Raw genomic sequence first — 19,497 nt, forward strand, 5'->3', positions numbered from 1 at the left:
GGGCTTATTGGGAGCCAATCAAGGCCCAGTTTGGAGACAGCCCATCAGGGCCAGGCTCAGCCCTATAAGAAGGCTGCCCAGGAAGGGAGAAGGCAGTCTGTCCCAGGCCTTTGAGAGGGGAAGGTCAGTCCCCAAAGGTGGGAGACCAGCACCATGGACAGCGCAGTGCTGGCCAGGCATGGGGAGGCTAGGGAGCTCTAGCCCATAGCCTGCCAGGCTGCAGGCCCTGAAATGAAGGGCCTAGCAGGTGCAAGGGGCTGTAGGGGAAGCGGCCCAGGGAAATAGACAGATGAGGGGAGAGAAGGAGGACAGCGAGGCTGACGCCAGAGGGTCCCTGGGCCGGGACCCAGAGTAGAGGGCGGGCCTGGGTCCCCCCCTTCACCCCTTGCAGTACATCCAGCCATTGGCCATAGGGAGCGGCCATTATACTACGCCAGATCCCTGACAAGAGGGATTGGACTCAGAGGGCGGTGGGACATGGTGGCTGGGGTGTAGGATTGCTGATCACTGACCCTGGGAAGGGGGTGCAGCTGGACTAAGGGGCACTGCCGGAGGGCAGTGGCCTCGAAAGAGGAAGCCGCCAAGCAGGAAGCAACGCAGGTCTAGAGACAGCAACGGAGGGCAGAAAGACGGATGGGACACCACCAGGAGGGGGTGCTCTGCCGGACAGAGCTAATTCCCAGAGTCACCAGCAGGAGGCACCAGGTGGTGAGTCCCCGCCCCGTTACACTCCTGAAATCTCTTAATTCCCCTTAAGCTGTTGCGGCTTTTCTGAATCAGGGAGAAAGTTTGCCATTGGGACAGTTAACCCAGAACCATCTGGTTGCTTCCAGGTTCAACTGAACTGCAGTCTCTCTAGTGCTTGTATTTATTTTATACAGAAAAATAACAAAAACCTCACAGGGCGAAGGTATATTGTACCCCAGAGCTGGGTGGGATTTCTTGAGTCTTGCCAAATTTTGCTCCCAGTCTATGGATATGGAGAGCAGGAGATGTAACGTTAGATCTGCTTTTGATAATTACTGCAACCACATTTTCAGCCACAGCCTCTCAGATTTCTGTGCACACAGACGGGGTGATTGCAACTGCACTTTACAATTCTGTCTGGAAGTAGGTGGGGTCATGTCCCAGGAGCCTGCTGGGGAGATAGGAGGAAAAATATAGAACAATAAAACGTATAGAGTATTAACAGCTGATCTCAAAGCACTTTGTGACCTTTATAGTATTTATCCTCACAACACCCCTGTGAGGCAGGGCAGCGCTAGTATCCCCATTTTACAGATGGGAAACAGAGGCACAGAGGATAAGTCTACTCTGCAATTAAAAACCTGTGGCTGGCCCGTGCCAGCTGACTCGGGCTCCCAGGGTTCGGTCTTTGGGGCTGTTTCATTGCAGTGTTGGCTTTCCAGGCTTGGGCTGCAGCCCGAGCTCTGGCACCCTCCCACTTCACATATTCCTAGGACCCAGGCTCCAGCCTGAGCTTGGAAGTCTACAGTGAAACAGCCCAAGCCAGAGTCAGCTGGCATGGGCCAGCCAGGGGCATCTCATTGCAGTGTAGACTTACCCAGAGAGGCCATGGTACTTGTCCCAGGTCACACCGGCAATCTGAGGGAACAAGAACTTGAATCTAGGTCTCCCAACTGCTAGACTAGTGCTCTACCCACTGGACCATCTTTAGCTCTCTGGAGAAGGGAACAGGTGTGATGTCTCTCAGAGATTTATTTCACTTTTTTTTTTTAATGGCCAAACTTTCAGAATTGCTCAGCCCATTGGGGTCACCTTGGGTGCTAAGCACTTTTGAAACTTGGGCCCTGGTTGAGGGTGGTGGGCACGTGGGTGGTGGGCAAGTCTAGCCCTGAGCTCTTTAGAAAACCTGGCCCATAGAGTATGAAATTGCCTGCAAATATTTGTGTAAGACTTTGCAATGTTCTGTTGCGTATGTACCATGGCCCATCACTAGATGGGCTCTGACCTGCCTAACTGTGCCTGTGTCTCCAGTTAATGACTAAAGGCTTGGGGCCTGATTTTTCTTTCCACTTACTCCAGTGTAAATGAGCAGTAATGCCACTGGAATCAGTGGGCTAACACAGCAGTACTACTACTTATTAAAACAGGTCCTCCTTCAGCTCATGTGGTAGAGGCCTGTATTTTCAGAGGGTTTGGCATTCTGTTCACTGTGCCCCTTAGCAATGCTTTGCCCATCTGTCTGCCGCTCCTTGGGCCGTATAACCACCTCAAGCACAGATTTGCAATTTTCACTCCTCTGTAGTAGGCCCCTGTTCTTTGGAAGCTTGTAGCAGCTTATCTGCAATATGCAGCTCATGCCTAATGTATCAGGCTCCACCATAAGGAGTTACATGTGCTTGTGGACTGGGAGATATATTGCTATTGGCACAGTTAAAAGAAATCTGGCAAGTTAATGCTTGAATCTTTTCCAATCCCAGTGAGCGCAGTGGCCTCACACTTCCCGTTACACCAACGTGCCTTCCTGCCCAGGTTCTCCTCCAGCCGCTGCTGCCACGTCACAGCATTACTGGAGCTGGCCAAGCAAAGGAGTGAGGAGCCCTCTCCACTGTTTGTAAGCTGGATACAAGCAGACTCGGGGGCTTACTGATTTGCTGGGTACTGGGAATTGTGGGATCAATGTTTGAACCTGTAAGATTGTTCACAGGGATCATTCAGGGTATGTCTATACTGTAATTATACACCCGTGGCTGGTTTCACACCAGCTGACTCGGCTTTGCAGAGCTCGGGCTAAGGGTCTGTTTAATTGTGGGGTAGACGTTTGAACTTGGGCTGGAGCGTGGGCCCAAGGATCCTGTGCGTGGGGAGGGTCCCAGAGCTCTGGCTGCAGCCCAAGCCTGAACATCTACATCACAATTAAACATCCCCTTAGCCCGAGTCAGCTGGCATGGACCAGCTGTAGGTGTCTAATTACAGTGCATCTATACCTTTAACCACTGGACATTTGACATTGATTGGATGAAATAACCTCTATCAATTACTTCCTCACTCGGGGGTAGAATTCAACCTGGGCTACTCACCTATGGAGGGAAGCTGGGAAGCCCTTATGCCCTTACACCTACTACCCGGTCCTCAGGTCTGAATGCCTAGGCGTGCCTGCTTTTTCATGGGTGGGGCGGGGTGGAAAAGGGGCAAAGCCTTGGTAACCTCTCCCCCTGCTTGCTGTCCAGCACAGCTGAACCAGTGAAGGGACCTCATCATTGAGGCCACAAGCAAACTACTCCCTCTAGAGATTCAGGGGCTGTCTCTGGGGCCCAGTTCCTCCCAGGCTGCTCCAGGGGTCAGGCAGTTTGTTCACTAGCCCTGGCTCTGAGCTGTGACTAGAGAACACAATCTAGCCTTAAACAAATGTTTTACTTTCATTGGTGCAACTGCTTTCAGCAGAGACACACCCAATACATTCCTGTTCGGTATTTTGACCTTTACCTCGGTTACCATCAGCAGGCATAGAAATAGATCAGAAAGCAGACTGTCATGGTACCTAGAGCTGCAGTGTGACAGTTTAAATGCACATGCATATACTGTCTATCGATCTTAGGGGTTTATCTATCAGCGAAATATCAGTCCAATTTCCATGTGAACTCAATAGCGATAGCAATGTCCCCAGTGAATGTCATGGAGGCTCTGGCACGTCTCTCTTTACAGGGTCAAACTCTGCATGGGGTAAGTTCTTTTGGGGGGGAGGGCAAGTGGGAGAGGTTTTGGAACTAACAGAGTATTCAAATTGTGAGCTTTGCTTTTGGTGGAAAAACATTGTGCATGTATATATGTGCACATATCCCTATCCCCTCCCGCACATGATAGGCAAAATAGTTCTGATGAAATATGAACTGACCAGTACCATTGCCCCAACCAGGAGTCACGCTTTCCTGAGCTTTGCAAAGTTTCGCCACTGTTGTCAGTCATCAGCTGCGTGCGTGTGTTCTCTCTGTGCGCAGATCGCTGGCCCAGCAGATCTTGCTCGCACTGCCCAAAAGATCATAGACTCTGTTCAGTAGTGAAGGTGCCCGGCCACATTTATTGCCGACACAGCATGGTACTGGCTCCAGATCAATGTCTACAGTTACACCAGGACATGTATGCCCATGACAACAGATGCAGTTCAGTGAATGGTGGGACTTTCCATTTCCCCCTTGGCTGGACAGACACCCTTTCTCTGACCCCTATTTTATACACTGACACAAACAAGTTACGGATTGCCCCTCTGACGTGGTTAATTACCACCTTTTACCTTGCTCATGTTGGTTCGATCAAGGCATCTCTATCCATCACACTGTCACCCTGACCATATCTTTACAAGGAGTCAGTGTGTCCTTGTATCATATTCGGGGAATCTATTTACACCATAACCTTGTATCAGGGTGTTCTGGTACCGCCCTTCTGGAATGTGTTTACGTGAATACTTAGTGCCTAGGAGTGCTTGTGTTTTTGCAACACCAGCCCCACTCTTGTCAAGTCCATGTATTGGACGGTGAACCTGCAAGCAGGCATCTGCTTTGTAACAGGGCAGGGCCTGACTTTAGTTTGGCCCTTGCACCAGGCCCCATGTCTTCAGGCTGTCTCTTTCTACTACAAATGCACAGGACTCTTTGCTGCTCCTTATAGACTAACAAACGTACTGGAGCATGAGCTTTCGTGGGTGAATATGACGAAGTGGGTATTCACCCACAAAAGCTCATGCTCCAATACGTCTGCTAGTCTATAGGGTGCCACAGGACTCTTTGCTGCTTTTACAGATCCAGACTAACACGGCTACCCCTGATATCTTTCTACTACATTCACATTCATTTTTTGGCAGTTTTTGTGTAGCTCTGCACTTGGTTCCTGTTGGAGGTGGAAACGCCTCCTTGAGAATCCTTTTCCCTAGGCAGGGGCACACAGACAGATCCAGCCCCTAGCAAACGCTTTGGCTATTCCTTTCCACTGCAGGTCAGAGACATTGCAGCCTTGGGGCCTCCCACAGCCCACCCCCTGGGTCTGTGTGCTGGGGACGGGCTCAGAGTCCCTTCTCTAGGAAGGCTTTTGCTCAGAGACGACTGTAGGTAAATAAAGATCAAATATGAAAGGCCAGAGGCTGATGTAGACTCTAGTCTATCTAATCATTCTCGCTCACCATGTCTTGCTCTGATTTGATTTATTCAGTAGCTGCAGCGAGAAGGCAGAAACTCTCCCCTTATCCCAGTCTTTGCCTGGTGTATCATTCCCCCTTGGTCACTGCAGTACATCCCCAATTAAGATAGTGTTTCAATGCATGCTGAAGGCTGCCTGTCAGCTTAATGAAATCCTCTCTCGTGGGCGTCAGGGGCTGATGGCTGCTCCTCGTCTAATCACCATTTAATAACATGGGGCTGTGGTGTCCCTGCTGGATGTGAGGGAAAGGGCTGGTGCTTCGAGGCACGTGACAGTGAGGCTGGCAGAGTGTAAAATTGCTCCAAATAAGGCATTGGTGAGTCTCTCATTCCTGCAACAAGTTGAGCAGCCTGCATCACTGTCCCGTGGTTTGGAGCTGGCGCCTGCTCCTCTTGAGGGTAAATCCCAGGGTCAACGTCCTGAGATCTCTCTCCAGCACTTTCACCACTAGACCACTCTCCAGTTTCCTTTGCTTCCATGACAATTTGCTGACCTTCCACCCCACACACAGGGTCCTACAACTCAGTCCTGTCCTCTGCCGTGTACCAGGCAAGAGAGCCCAAGCTCTTTTTGCTCCACAGTCCAGCTACACTGTCCCATTGCAAGGTGCCCTCTCAGAACAGAAAAGCTCTTGCTCCATCTCCATTTACAGACACGAGATCCTCTGCAGTGGGACCTGTACGGCTGCAAAAGCTATCGCTCCTCCCTTATTTCCTGAGGTAACCCATTGCTCAGTGAGTGTTAGGCATGCTCTGCTACTGGCCAGTCTACAGCCGGTCTGATTCTGCTAACTGCTCTCACCAAGGGGACTTAGGCCCAGGTCCTCAAAGGTATTTAGGGATCTAACTTCTGCTGAAATCAGTGGGAGTTAGGAGCCAAGATAGATTTCAGTTGAGGATCTGGGCCTTAGTCCTTTAGCTCGAGTTGCAGAGGCTCGTGCTTCAGCTCTGGAAGCTGTTGTGATAATTGGACCTACACATTGACCCTAATTGTGAGCGCCACTGTAAAAAGTGAATGAAAGTTTGACGTGTCACAAGAACCTATAACAACAAATGTTGTTGGGAAATGGTGCAAAAGGGAGACAGACAGCCTGAGTTAGTCCGAACAAAATGGATTCCTGATCAGAGGTGCCGACTTTATAATGAGCCGGGGGTGCTCCAGAGCACCCTTGGAGTCGGTGCCTATGCTCCTGATATAACTCAAGGACCATGTTAAGGTCGTGCCTGATAAACAAGAGAAGTGTGGAAATGGAAATCAATGAACCAAAATTGGTGTGTTCCTAATTGGACAAAACAACAAGAGGACTGGCTGTTCCACCATCCTACTTGAGTCCTCAAAAAGAGACACTGGGGGAAAAGCTGGCTATCACAATGCTGGCTGATGGAAAGACGAGATAACAGGAAGGAGCGAGCTCCATCATCATGGCTGCCTTCCACACCATCTCCTGCTGGGATCTACCATGACTCTGTTTGGTCTTTGTTGTCCCAGTCCTGAGAAATGGCCTGACTAGACTGGCCCAGAGAGAGGGACCCAGATGGCGTCCCCACCTTCACTGACTGGCTAAATCCCAACCACTGTGTGGCCTTCTGCTTTCCTCCTTATTTCTTCTCTTTCCTACTCTTCTCCTTTTTCTTTTTGTCTAATATGAGTCTGGCTTGGCCAGTCCTGACTGTCTGTTTTGCAATACTGCTGTAAGCCTGTGACCCGAGAGACAACTAAAAGCAATGCCCTAAGCAGCCCCATGCTGGTACATGTTTGCCAGGTCTCAGAGGGGTTGATAAAACTGTGTGCTGGGCCTGTGTTTTTCCAGTGAGGCTGCAAGTGAGAGTCAACCACAGAGACAAAAGCTGTATTTGTCCCTTTGCTGTTCCTTTCTCTCCTCTCCGGTGTGTGCTTTCTTGTTTTGTTTCCTAGGAATGGGCTGCGACTTTATTCACAGCAGCAATAATGACAGCTCCAGCCTATCTCAGCTAACTTCTTCTCATTTCCCCCAAAAGGGCAGTTATCTAAGAGGCTTTCTTTCTAAACGCTCTCTCCAGCTAAAGGGAAAGGGAACAAGGCTTTGACTACTTTCCCTTCTTTTCTATATCTTTAATAAAAGGTTAAGAAAGATATTTAATGGAGTGTTGCCCTGGTCCTAAGCAGGGTGAAGTCCCTGCATGCCACACCCCAAACCGCATTTAACACTGGTTAATGGTTGGAAGTTTTAGGGTCATGTTAACACCTTTAACTCTTTGAGCTAATATAGTCTGTCAAAATTAATAAAGCAAGGCCTTAGATTTAATCCCCAGTGGTACCCAGGTGATCTGCAAGCCTCATTCCCTATTCAACACATATAGACCTTTCCAAGCTCACTTCACTGTCCCCACCCCCAGCCTCTTCTAGGCCAGCAGTTTGCTTCCCTCTTTCCGTCTAATTAACGATATTGTTACACTCTCACACCAAGGAGATGTTCAAAGCAGGAAGATCATACTGAAGCTTTTTAAGATTCCAACAACTCTGTGGACACAGCCTCACAGTCAATGCAGCCCTGCTGCCTGCACAGCCTCACTGCCCCATAGCCACACTGCTCACCTGGCCCCACTGCCTCACAACCCCAGAGCCCTCATGACAGGCATGGCCCCACTGCAGACACAGGTCACATGGCCCCAGAGCTCACACAGCCCCAATCTTGTCGGGCTGGTCAAAGCCCAAACTTCAGTTGCTGCCACACCTTGCTCATGGGAGGGGTTTGGGGCTCACCTGTCCGTGCCACTCTCATCCGTTTTCACTGCAGTTAGCCCGGGAGATCAGCACACGGTCTAGGCAAGTTGTGTGTGTGAATGGGAAGGGTTGGGACAGACTCCGAGTAAGAGCCTGAATTAACTGCAGTGAAGACAGTCCCTAAGAGACAGTGCAGGGAAAATATGGCCCTGCCATCCCAAGCAGTGTTGTGTGAAGCACCTTCTACCCCCGAAACATGCTACAGTTCCTCTAGAGGGTACATTGGTGCTTTTGACTGCTACGGTGTCGCATCCATTTCAGACTTTACCCACCGATTCCCCAAACCGGTGCCTTCTCCTGACTTTCCTCACTGCTCCCAGTCTTGTTCCCCTGGCTCTGGGAGTTTCCTGATGCCAGCCAGGTCCAGAAGAACTGTCTCTATGTTTGTGGATGGGACGGGAGTTTGCTGCAGGGTGTCAGCGTTCAGCAGCGGGGGAGACGCCATCAGCTGCCTCCTCCTTGGACCTCTGTCCTTCCCTTTCCAGTAGGGTCTACCAAGCAAGTTCTGCTCAGTTTAGCTGAGCCAGTCCCTCGGCCACTGCATGCTCTGCCTGTTCTCCCACGAAGGGGGGCCAGGCATTGGGTCAGATTGAGGAGAAAGCTGACAGGCTAGAGCAGAGCTAGCCAACCCCAGATAAGCTAACACCATGAGTGGAGCCCCAAGCCCCACCATCTCACATCTCTCCACTCTCAACTCAGCAGCTCTATGGCCACGGCTGCCTCTACCCAGGGGATGACGCCTTCAGAGAACCCCTTTGGCAGCTGGCCACCAGTGGACTGGGAATGAATCTCTGGGCACAAGAACAAACTTAAGGGACTACTTGCCTGAAAGTGAATGGGGATTGGCAAAGCTCAGCAAGCCATGCTGGCTCCCTACTGTCCCCTTCTATTTCCTGGGAGCAGCCAGCTACCTCCCCCCCATGGAGATCTGATCTGTGCCTTTCAGGGTTCCTTTGTGGCAAACCCACATGGCCAGCAGTGAGGTGGAGATGTTGGCTAAGACATACCGGGGTCCCGATGGCACTGGCTGTGGCTTGGCTCACACAGCAGGTTGGGGCAAGTCCAAGAGGGACAGGACTTTGCAGGTGCCATTAAAGATGCTGCTAGAGTAACATCACAATAGGCTGGTGGGATACTTTTTGGTAGGTAGATAGATTGATATATTATGACAAATGGGAGCGGACAGCATGACAACAACTTGCTCCCACTGTTCCCAGGCGAAACCTTCTCTCCCAAGACACTCTGTGCTCACATACCTGTCACTCACTGTAGACAGGTTTCCATAGAAGCGTTCTGTCACAGAACCCGGTGTCTCTCCAGAGAATTTATCTTACCATTCCATGGAAATTACCATATTGTAGCTGTGCATGCAACCATGTGCACCGGCTTTGAATCCAAGCCCCACAACCCCCACCCCCTCCGACTCAAAAGCTGCCTATGTACTCACTCAAATTACTAGCAGGTATTTTAATTAATCCTAATTTTCATCCACAGTTCAAATGAACTGCAGTATGAGCACAGTCTGATTTGATTTAGATGAACTATGCTTTGATGGGAATTCAATTACACATTTTTTTTTTAGCTGAAGATAATGTATTTTGACGATACAGTAGTTTCAGTGCTAATGAGATGCATTTTAACTGCTGCGAGGATTTTATTTTTCCCTGCACTTTAGTACATAGGATGCACATTCATTACAGTTTCAATGAAGAAAAACCCCCACAGAGTTACTACCTACATTTTCCTCCTGTTAATAGCAGTTTCCGTGCAATGCCACTAACATTATAGATTCACTTCTAAGCCACATTTTATTCCAAACAACTTGATTGTGAGAGGTAAAAACAACTCAGCTTTACTTTGACTACACATTCAGTGTCATAAAAGGGTCATGTATACCCTGGAAATGTGTATGTTCATGCAAGTCAGAAATCAGAATTTATTTGGAATAAATCCATTGCTGAAGTTGTTGTTTCAAGGCATCAAAAAATTATGTCCAGACTGAAGTATAGGCCCCTATTTTCACCTGAGCCTTAACTGGGGCTACATTTTTGGGGGTGCAAATAATTGCCAGTGGAAAACTGTGCACACAATTATTTGTGTCTTAAAAAAACAGGTGTCAGTGACTGAAGATCTGGCTTGAAATGGGAGAAAAAGCACCCACATCGAACAAACCAGGTGAGTCTATTTGGTGAAAAAGAATGGCTTCATCTTCCACTGGAAATATTTTACCCGCTTTTCATTCTGAGTAAATCAGGCAAATTTGAGAAGTATGGTGGGCTCTTCTCTAAAAACACAGCTGCTGTTCATTGGTTGGTATGATCACAGAGCAGCTTCCATTTGGCGAGTGGTGGGGACTGTCTTTCAAGCAAAGCCTTCCAAGAGCAATCTCTAAATAGATGAGGCCTGGCCCAGCTCGGTTCTGCTGCCTCTGGTCAAACACTGTGTGGCTGGCTATGGGTGCTGTCCGTGCCCCAGGGGAAGAGGATGAAGAAACCCTTTCCCCTCCCTAGTTCCCAGTGCACAGGATGCAGACAGTTTGCATGCAAGCAATGGGGAGAGGAAGGACAACATGCAACTACCATTGAAGGAGCACTAACTGGTGCAGCGGGTCCATGGGTGGGTGGAGTGGGGGTGGGGCCATAGGCCTTCTCTGCCAAGACACTGCAGCCTCCTGTGTCAGGCTCGGCAGTGGGGAAAGATGACTAAGTCAGGTGTTTGCCTGACTCTTTGGAGCAGGGAGCTTATCAGGGGCTCCAGAAGGGAGAGAAACACCCTCCCTACCCTAGGTCCCAGAGGTGTGCTTTGGGGGGCTGGGCCTGGGAGAAGAAAAAGAGGAGTTAGCAGGCCAGGAGCCTAATGAACATGACAGGACAACTGTGCACAGCCAGACCACCCAGAGATACACGCTGAGTCCAGACAAGCCCAGTGCTCAGGGGTGGCATCTGGCTGCTGGGAGGCAGCTTCCAGCAGCAAGGGGAGATGCAGCCTACATAGGGTTGCCAGGTGTCCGATTTTCAACTGGAAAACCTGGTCAGAAAGGGATCCTGGCAGCTCCAGTCAGCACCGCTGACCAGGCCATTAAAAGTCCAGGTGGCGCAGGGCTGGCAGGCTCCCAACCTGCCTTTGCACAGCTCCCTGGAAACGGCAATATGTCCCTGCGGCCCCTAGGCTAGGCGTGGTTGGGGGCGCTCCGCACGCTGCCCCACCCCCGAGCACCAGCTCCACAGCTGCCATTGGCTGGGAACCACGGCCAATGGGAGCTGCAGGAGCGGTGCCTGCAGGCGGAGGCAGTGTTCAGAGGCGCCTGGCTGTGCCTCTGCGTAGGAGCCTCAGGACATGCTGGCCACTTCCAGGGAGCCACCCAAGGTAAGCACTGCCTGGGGTCCACACCCACTCCTGCACCCCAACCCCCTGCCCCAGCCCTGAGCCCCCTCCAGCACCCAAACTCCCTCCTGGAGCCTGCCCCCCCACCACCCACCAACCCCCTACCCCAGCTCTGAACCCTCTCCCACACTCTGAACCCCTTGTTCCTACCCCCAGCTTGGAACGCTTTCCTGCATCCCAACCCCCTGATCTCTGGCCCCACCCCAGAGCCCCCATTCCCAGCTGGAGCCCTCACCTCCTCCCACACCTCAACCCTCTGCCCCAGCCTGGTGAAAATGAGTGAGTGAGGGTGGGGGAGAGCAAGTGACGGAGGGAGGGGGGGATGGAGTGAGCATGGGCGGGGCCTCAGAAAAGGGGCGGGGCAGAGGTGTTCGGTTTTGTGCAATTAGAAAGTTGGCAATCCTAAACCCACAAAGAAGCCAGGACCCAGGTCCTAGGATGGACATGGAACCCCTGAGGAGGGAGGGGTCAGAGCACTCTGCTGGTGCAGGAGGGGGCTATGGACCAGAAGGCACTGGTTGGGGAGCAGGCACTGGCTGGAGAGCAGCTTACACGTTTCTGTGATGGGTGCAGGATATAAGAGCAGATAGCTGGTAGATAGAGCTGTATGACAATGTTTAGATAGATAAATAGATATGTTGCAAGAACCACTGCTCACCTGCCCTCCTGTGCAGGGGTTAGAGTCTCCACAGTTACCTCACTCCACTACTGCAGGGGTGCTCAAGGACAAAGGGAATAGGACCGAGTCCTGTTGGCCTGATCCTGAGAGCTGCTGAGCTCCTACAAAGCCCATTGAAGTCAGTGGGAACTGTGACTGCTCAGCATCTCTCAGGCCAGAAGGGTAGGTCAGGACCTTGGAGGAGGGGGGCAGGGAGCTGTGCCATCTGGCTGCTCCAGTGGGTGCCCACAATACTTGGCGGAAAAACTTGGGAGGTGGGAGCTGAGTGAAAATGGAAATGATTTTCATATAAAACTGCACTTTTTGTAATATTTATCAGCAAAGAATCCTGTGGCACCTCATAGACTAACAGACGTTTTGCAGCATGAGCTTTCGTGGGTGAATACCCACTACTTCGGATTCAAGCGGTGGAAATTTCCAGGGGCAGGTGTGTATATATAAGCAAGCAAGAAGCAAGCTAGAGATAACGAGGTTAGATCAATCAGGGAGGATGGGGCCCTGTTCCAGCAGCTGAGGTGTGAAAACCAAGGGAGGAGAAACTGGTTCTGTAACTGGCAAGCCATTCACAGTCTTTGTTTAGTCCTAAGCTGATGGTGTTAAATTTGCAGATGAACTGGAGCTCAGCAGTTTCTCTTTGGAGTCTGGTCCACTTCCTAGACACCACGGTGCAAATAAGTGGTGGTCACATTAACACCACCCTATACCGAAAACCTACCGACCGCTATGCCTACCTTCATGCCTCCAGCTTCCATCCCGGGCACACCACAAGATCCATTGTCTACAGCCAAGCACTAAGGTACAACCGTATCTGCTCTAACCCCGCAGACAGAGACCAACACCTAGAAAATCTCCATCAAGCATTCTCAAGACTATAGTACCCACACGAGGAAATAAGGAAACAGATCAACAGAGCCAGATGTGTACCCAGAAGCCTCCTACTGCAAGACAAACCCAAGAAAGAAACCAACAGGACTCCACTGGCCATCACATGCAGTCCCCAGCTCAAACCCCTCCAACGCATCATCAGGGATCTACAACCCATCCTGGACAATGATCCCACACTTTCACAGGCCTTGGGTGACAGGCCAGTCCTCGCCCACAGACAACCTGCCAACCTGAAGCATATTCTCACCAACAACTGCACACCACACCATAGTAACTCTAGCTCAGGAACCAACCCATGCAACAAACCTCGATGCCAACTCTGCCCACATATCTACACCAGCAACACCATCACAGGACCTAACCAGATCAGCCACACCATCACCGGTTCATTCACCTGCACGTCCACCAATGTAATATATGCCATCATATGCCAGCAATGCCCCTCTGCTATGTACATCGGCCAAACTGGACAGTCTCTAAGGAAAAGGATAAATGGACACAAATCAGACATTAGGAATGGCAATATACAAAAACCTGTAGGAGAACACTTCAACCTCCCTGGCCACACAATAGCAGATCTTAAGGTGGCCATCCTACAGCAAAAAAACTTTAGGACCAGACTCCAAAGAGAAACTGCTGAGCTTCAGTTCATCTGCAAATTTAACACCATCAGCTTAGGACTAAACAAAGACTGTGAATGGCTTGCCAATTGCAGAAGCAGTTTCTCCTCCCTTGGTTTTCACACCTCAGCTGCTGAAACAGGGCCCCATCCTCCCTGATTGATCTAACCTCGTTATCTCTAGCTTGCTTCTTGCTTGCTTATATATACACACCTGCCCCTGGAAATTTCCACTGCTTGCATCCGAAGAAGTGGGTATTCACCCACAAAAGCTCATGCTGCAAAACGTCTGTTAGTCTATAAGGTGCCACAGGATTCTTTGCTGCTTCTACAGAACCAGACTAACATGGCTACCCCTCTGATACTTGTAATATTTATGGCCATACATATATGGTGCTAATGGACACTTTACCCTTGTTCTTACTTGTACAGAGCAACTCTGTACCTACCCTTTTTATTATCCCCTGGGTCTTGTCAGTGTTGCCAACGCTCATGATTTCATGGTGAGTCATGTGATGTTTGGAGTTTTTCTGAAGGCCTTGTCTCCTGGAGTCATGTGATTTAGGGAGACTCCATTTTGAAAAAAAAGTCAGTTTCTAGCACTTGTAGTTCTGGAGAAAAGCTGGAAAATGTGACGTGAGTATTCCCTGCAGGCTCAGATACCAGAAGGTAAAGAAAATGAACCCAGAATGTATTATTTTCTAATAATAAATAATAATAATAATTTTAAAGCCAATCTCTTGATTATTTGGGCTTGACTCATGGTTTTTGAACTCTGCGGTTGGCAATTCTGTATTTTACCTGTGCACGTACCTGAAAATATCCCCATAAACCACAAATAAACAGCTCTTCATTTCACGCTGCACAAAAGCTGGTTAACTTTCCCAGGGAGCACAACACAATCACAGGAAGGGGACATTACTCATCTTCACTGTTTACATTCTTCTCAGGAAAAATAGCCTATTTTTCATGATGAAGTGATTTCGATGGGGGCCTTACCTATAAGTTTAGTTTTATTCACAGCAACTTCAGCTTGAATTAGGATTCAGTGCAGAAGAACTGCACATAAAAGGCAGTTTAATTCCTGCCAGATTCCATTCGGATGACCGTTCGTCACTGCAATGAAGTACGTTTTGACTGCAGTTTTGTCTTCTGTAGTTTAACTACAATGTTTGCTCACAATTAAACTACAGAGGGTCTCACATGGAAATATCCTGCAGGTTAAGGGCTGAATGGGGCACATAAAAGTCAGCCCTGCAAGAGGGAGCTGAATTAAAGCCATGGCCCCAGGAGGAATTCTGGCTGACTGCAGAAGTGGATGCAGCAGCAGGAGCTGTTACCCTTTTGTGGGGTGCATCATGCAGTTTCCCCTATGTGCCTGACCAGCCGGGCTAGGCCATCCAGAGGGGGTTAGAAATATGGTCTTAATTCACCTCACCTCTTTCTCTCCCGGCATGGTGGGCCCTTTCCCCACCTTTCACCCTTGCAGAGCTATGAAGGGACAGAAAAGATCCAGCATTGGGCTTGAAGCTCGTTTATTTCTGGGTATCCAGTCTTGAATTTTAGCCAGAGCTGCTCTCAGACTACAGAGAGCTACAGGTACAGGGAATTAACTTAAGTCTCTGCAGGGTAAAGCATACTCTCTCGCTCACTCTCTCTCTCTCTCTCACACACACACGTAAATATATAGGGACAAGTTCTTTCCTACTATACTTTCTGTGCCAGTTTGGTGGTAAAAAGGAGTCATAAAGCCAGCAGATCTGGCCAGCTAAGGACTTCACAGGCATTGGGGAATCCCTGGGTAGCACAGAGCTAGCCTAACTGATTCCTACAATACCCTCTCCTGGCCCCGGTATAGGGAGCATATTAGTCCCATGTGCTCCAGTGATTAGAGCTCCCTGGGCCATACCCAGCCAGTGCAGTTTAGAGCAGCCTCAAAGCTGCTCTAAGTTACAGCAGCACAGAACTGCCCCCAGGAGAAAGTAGCCACAACCCATTCCTTTGTGTCCCTTTCCTCCCCTGGATATTGGGTCTAGCTGAGAAAGTAGGCCATGAATTCTTAAAAAGTATAATAATTTCTAAGCATCATAAAGCATAATCATTGTATGGGAGGTAACAGTCATAAGTACTGCGGCAATAATTAAAGATTGATTAAATGTGTTGTGGCATGTTGTATAAATCATTTTGTGACCTCCAGTTAGCGGCAAAACATCATTTGTTAAGTAGTTTGAAACAATTTGTAACCTGCTGCAATGCATCTTGGAATTGGTCATTAAATATAGAAACAATTATTTCTGTTAATCATTCATGTCATTATTAAAATATTTATATGTTCTCTTCGTTTAAAGTGGTTCCGTCACAACATGAGGATGTGTACAAACCCGTCTGCACCAAAGAACTTTAGGATGCCATCTCCTTCCCAAAAGCTGTCATTAAAGCAGTTAACAAATAAACAAGTCATTTCTTAGCTCAACTAGGCAATTAGATTCTTGCTGGTTTTGCTGGAGGAACGCCGCTCAGACGAAGATGTATTTGCTCTAGAAACTCTGATTATTGGGCATGGTTAAAAATTTAATATCATGCACCGGGGGGGAAAAGCCTTGCATTTTTAGTAAGGTACCCTAAGGAACTGCATTACATTTTCGCAGTAGAGCCTGCATTCTCTAGTATCAGAGGGGTAGCTGTGTTAGTCTGGATCTGTAAAAGCAGCAAAGAATCCTGTGGCACCTTATAGACTAACAGACGTCTGTTAGTCTATAAGGTGCCACAGGATTTTTTGCAGTCTCTAGATGGCTGCAGAGTGATATGCATGAAAAGGAGAAGGTCCCTTGAGAACATGTCTGCACGCATCACTGAGTGGTGGAATTTGGGGCCATTTTGTTAAGTAAAGAGTCATTCTGGGGCAAGATGGGAGAGAAAAATTTCACTAGTGTCTTCTGAAACAACTGCTTTTCCCGGCCGTAGGACCAGATTTTCAAAAGAGCTCAGCATCTTGGGTTCTGAGCTCTTGAAAATTGGCCTCCATGCTCTTGGGAGAGCCTGGTCCAGAGAGAGGTTGACACCTGCAGCTTCTGTTGACTTCATTGATACTCAGCACCTCTCAGCCTCAGCTTGGGAACAGGTATTCGCACTCACAAACCGCCTGCTTTCTAGCAGTACTGCCAACCCCAACCATTCAAAAATCTCAAGTCAGGCTTCCAAAGAATCATGAGATTGGTGTAAAAATGATGAGATTAAAAAAAATAATTGTGGTCTTTTTGTTCCTTTTATTTTCTTTCTGGTTTCTGAGCCTCTAGGGGGCACTCAGGTCAAGTTTTCAAACTTTTCTCTGCACCCATGAGTCTCATGTGATCACATGATTCCAGGAGCATGGCCCTAAAAAGCACCAAATATAATGAGATGGATGATAAAAATCTCAAGAGCTGGCAACTCTGTTGTAACAATGCACTTGGTGAAGCTAGAGGATAACTTGTTGCCAGGAGGATTGTTGTAAATGGTTTCGGCCGCATAATTAATTAAAGGACAGCGATTGTGAGTGGGAAGTCCAGGGAGGTGATAAGTTCCCCACTCAGCCTCATGGAAATTGGTGCAGGCATTTCTGCATGAGCTTCCAAGGGAATAAAGTGGGTCTCCCAAACTGACTTTGGGATAATCTGCCCTCACTTTCACTGAGCACAAATCCAGTAACTTCACATGCAAGTGAGTTCTAGGTACATTATCCAGGGTGCAGGTGCCCATATGTGTCAGTTTTCAGACAGAGAGCCTCCCTGTTTGCAGATGTAATTTATCCCCACAGAGGGACTGCAGGTACGAATCAGGTGCTTCTGGGAGCTGGCCAGCAGCCACCACTCTTGGCTCTGCCTTCAGCGCTGGGCAGTCAGAGAGCAACGGCTGTGGGCCAAGCACCCAGAGGAAGGGGCTTGAACTACTACAGAAACAAAGAAAGGGGGACACAATCCAATAAGTTTGAGAACCACTGGTTTAGATCAACTTCAGAGAGGCATCCGGCTTTTGGGGTATTATTACAAAGTCAAATGAACCTTCAGAAGCTCCGTGGTTCAACCATCATTGAATTGGCCTCAGGTAATTTTGGCTCTACAAATTACTCCAATTCCACCGTCTGAAAGCAGGCTGAAAGCTGTTTATTCCATAGCTGTGCCAGACTAACATGTACTCCTACACATATTAGATGGATTGTCAATAGGGAGTCATCCATCTTCATGTAATTTTAAACATCTTTCAACTAAATAGGGGATCCAAATGCAAAACCCAGCACTCAGGGACTTCAGATAGATTTGTGAACCTCCTTGGAGGACTCCAGGTCCATAAACTAGTGAGTGGATTACAGGGGGACATAAATATCGTATTTTCATCTCTGACAGATGTAACCTTGCTCTGATATTTCCCATGTTATTTAGGGGGAATACGGACCCATTTGGCTCATCCCATCAATCTGAAAGTCCCAAAGACAAGATGTAAGAAGCAGTTCCGAGCATGAAATAAACGGCGCGCTGGATTCGAAGAGGCTGCTGAATGCCATCTGACACTAAAAGCACGATTGCCAGACCCCTCTGGCAATTTATTTGTTGAGGGAGGGAAGCACCTCTTCTCTTTGGAACAGAGCTCAGCTGAATGGGGAGAGTCATCATTTTATTTTTGTCAGCCCATGGCAGACCAGTTTCATTTCCCCTTTACATTGGGTTAAAAAGCTGGAGCCTGTGCTGAAGCTCCATGGAGATACTCTGGTGTTAAGCTGATGGGAAGGAGAGCAGAATTTGGCCCTTAGTTTTTTAAACAGACGCTTAGATTTCTGGGGGCAATTTTTTAACAACTCAAGGAAATTCTGAGCTGTCCTTCCACGTAATCACACTGGGGAAACTCACCCCTGTGCAGAGGGCCAGCACTCACCCTAGGCACACAGGACTTAAGTGGTGCTCAGAGTTTGGTGCTGGTGTAACCAATTGGTCATTGTATGTCAGGTATCCCCTCTGTGCCCAATCCACAGAGGATGTGAGTCTGTTACATCCTAGCTATGAAGCTGGCTCTTTAGCTTAAGCTACAGAGACTCATACTTTTAGTTCTGGAGTCCCCAGCTCAATCCTCATCATTTAAGTGTGGGCTTGTCCAGGATTTGAACTGTGGGGGGCCTCACAGACTCTGGATGAGCTTCCTCTGTGGAGGAGTCCAGCTCTGCAGCTACGGGCTCTGACAGACTCACATCGTCTGGGTTGGGCACAGAGGACAATAGGCAGCACATGCAGACCAGTAGGGCACAATACCCCGCTGTTTAGGCATGAATATCCCTCATCCACACCTAAACCAATGCACATACAAAGAAATAAAATAAAACCAAATTGTCATACAGTTTGGATTTCATATATAGCTTGTCATAAATGAGGAAATATAAGGCACAGGGAATGTCACAATCTTTATAATTCTGCATTCACTTCTACTAGTGAGAACTCTCAGATGACCAAAATAAAGACTTGAGGTTGTCATAGCTGTAAATCAGTGGGAGAAGCCCAATATACAGAATATCTCTTAGATTGCAAAGGAGTTAAAGTCCTTCATATAGCAGCCTGCCTGGAACTTGGAGGGAGGAGCACAGGTTGCAGTAGTGAAAAATTTGAAGGAGACACCCGGAAATTAGTCTGTGTGCCCATGGCTAGAATGCTAGCTACAGTTGAAGCATCTCTGTATATAGTTTATTTTTTTAAATAAAGAGCCTGTTTAATTTTAGAAATGTGGAGTCCTCCAATGTTATTACTTAGCACATGGTCCATACCTTAAAGGCGATACTTGCATTCAAATTCCTATCAACATCTTTACCTGGGTGGAGTTGCATCTTAATTCATTCTTATTGCTTTCTAAAGGGAATAAGAGGGGTGGTAACTGTGTATGAAGCCAAACATTCCACACACAAAAAACCCCAAAACAGAACAGTCAAGTCACAGGAGGTCAGCGTTAGCTATACAGATTACTTACGAACAATGAGAGTAAAAGAACATTTGGG

At 48.5% G+C, this 19,497-nt stretch overlaps 2 long non-coding RNA genes across 3 annotated transcripts; one reads left to right on the forward strand and one right to left on the reverse strand.

Moving 5' to 3' along the window:
- Positions 1-850: 850 nt before the first annotated feature.
- LOC120381089 lies at positions 851-9,200 on the reverse strand. 2 transcript variants are annotated; one of them, XR_005587929.1, is made up of 3 exons: positions 9,174-9,200; positions 3,860-3,990; positions 851-1,138 (listed from the first exon to the last, which is right to left on the reverse strand). It is a non-coding gene; the product is annotated as an uncharacterized LOC120381089 (long non-coding RNA). The 2 variants fall into 2 exon arrangements; XR_005587928.1 differs by lacking the exon at positions 9,174-9,200 and adding an exon at positions 8,925-9,133.
- Positions 9,201-9,284: 84 nt separating this feature from the next.
- LOC120381090 lies at positions 9,285-19,138 on the forward strand. The gene is made up of 3 exons (XR_005587930.1): positions 9,285-9,379; positions 10,031-10,092; positions 17,903-19,138. It is a non-coding gene; the product is annotated as an uncharacterized LOC120381090 (long non-coding RNA).
- The last annotated feature ends 359 nt before the right edge of the window (positions 19,139-19,497 follow it).

This window comes from Mauremys reevesii, linkage group 13 (genome assembly GCF_016161935.1).
Source record: "Mauremys reevesii isolate NIE-2019 linkage group 13, ASM1616193v1, whole genome shotgun sequence".
In the NCBI taxonomy this organism is placed as follows: domain Eukaryota; kingdom Metazoa; phylum Chordata; order Testudines; family Geoemydidae; genus Mauremys; species Mauremys reevesii.